The sequence below is a fragment of the Rhineura floridana genome, chromosome 2, assembly GCF_030035675.1.
Source record: "Rhineura floridana isolate rRhiFlo1 chromosome 2, rRhiFlo1.hap2, whole genome shotgun sequence".
Lineage (NCBI taxonomy): Eukaryota > Metazoa > Chordata > Lepidosauria > Squamata > Rhineuridae > Rhineura > Rhineura floridana.
Window position 1 is genome coordinate 131,079,043 of NC_084481.1, and position 1,783 is coordinate 131,080,825.

The window sequence follows — 1,783 nt, forward strand, 5'->3', positions numbered from 1 at the left end:
GTTTATAGCAGGACTTAATTCTAAGTATACATGCCTAAACTCAAGCTGGCAGCTGCTTTCTCCATCACTGTAATCACCATGCCATGAAGAACTTTACCCAATCAGTTTCAGTATGTCTGTCTGCTGTTGAAAGCACAGGTACGGAACCGGTAGAAAAAGTGGGCAAAAGTGGTCCAGCTATCTTGGATCTACCGATCCAAGTATCCTAGCGCCCCTGGCAGTTAGCTGCCCTGCTCTCCAGCCCCAATGGGCACAGGTTGCCACTATTTTTATAGTGTGACATTTTCAGGCATTTTCATTTTTTTTTACAATAATTTTTATTCAAATTTTCATAAAACATAGAAAACAAAATCATAAAACATTCAAAGACAAAAAACAAAACAAAACAAAAATGATTAAACAAAAAAAATAAAATGTTGACTTCCCATTTGTCACATATCAAATCAGTTATAGGTCTACAATATATAACAATCCTGTCTCTTAAATCATATTATAAAATCACTTTCCTCCAGTAGTTATCTTAATTAATCATCAAATCTCATAAACATTACTTTATTCTTTCCACAAAAAGTCAAAGAGAGGTTTCAATTCTTTAAGAAATATATCTATCAATTTTTCTCCAAATAAACATGTCAATTAATCCATCTCGTTAATAATTATAATAATCTTATTGTCATAACCATAGTCCAAATAAACATTTCGATTAATCCATCTCATCAGAATCTGTTAGGTCCAATAATTTCAATAGCCATTATTCCATTATCCCTATTAGTTCCATCTTCCATCTTCAACAGTCCTGTTAAGTCCAGTAATTTCAGTGTCCAATCTTCCATTATCAGTATTCCATAATAATCTTGCTGTTGTAGCCATAGTCATATAATAAGAGTCTGATGGGAATTTCCTCTATCCCAAATATTTTCTTGCCATCCATTCTGAATAAGTTGCTGAAATACTGTTGTAAAGTCATATCTGTGTTCTTCTTTTTTACAAAATGCACTGGCTCATCTCTTAAGAGTCTTTCCATTGTCACATGGCTGCAGTTAATTCCATGGATTTTCTCTATATCAAGCTCCATCACATCATTCCAGTCCAGAAGATTATCCAAGCCATTGATAACTTTATCTCTAATATCTTCATTAATTTCTTCAGAGATAACGTTAAATTCCAAACAGTAGATTTTATTTCTAAAATCCATAAACTCCAGATCTTTTTCCAATTCCACATTTGTTCCAATCTCCAGGGCTTGTATCTTCCCTTTATTTTTTCTTTTCTCATCTCTGATCTCATTCTCCTCTCTCACAGGATCCCCCATTTCTTTAAACTCCTGCGTCATTTTGCTCAGTTCAATTTTCAGCTCCTTACTACCCTGTCGCAGGGTTTGTTTCGTTATCTCAATCTCATCCATTATTTTCTGAAACATAGTTACTTCCAGATTCTCAGCCACTTTCTTGATTGCCATTTTTAAAACCACGAAAACAAAGCAAAACAAAAATAAAGAAAAACCACTTCTTATTTCAGCAACAATTGGGTTAATATTCCAGGCTTGATGACATCACAGTATAAACAGAGCAACCTGCCTTATCTCTCTATGTTCAAGAATGCAAAACAAATTTAGTTCCCAGCATCAAAACAGTTAGTGGCGTCGTGAAGAAGCAGATTCGTCAAAATAAAATAGACCAAAAAGAGAATAGTCCCAGACAATATAATATTCCTTGGAATAGAAATCAGGAATAGAAATCCCTCTTCTGTGTATATCTTTAGAATGCACTTCCAGGACAGCTTT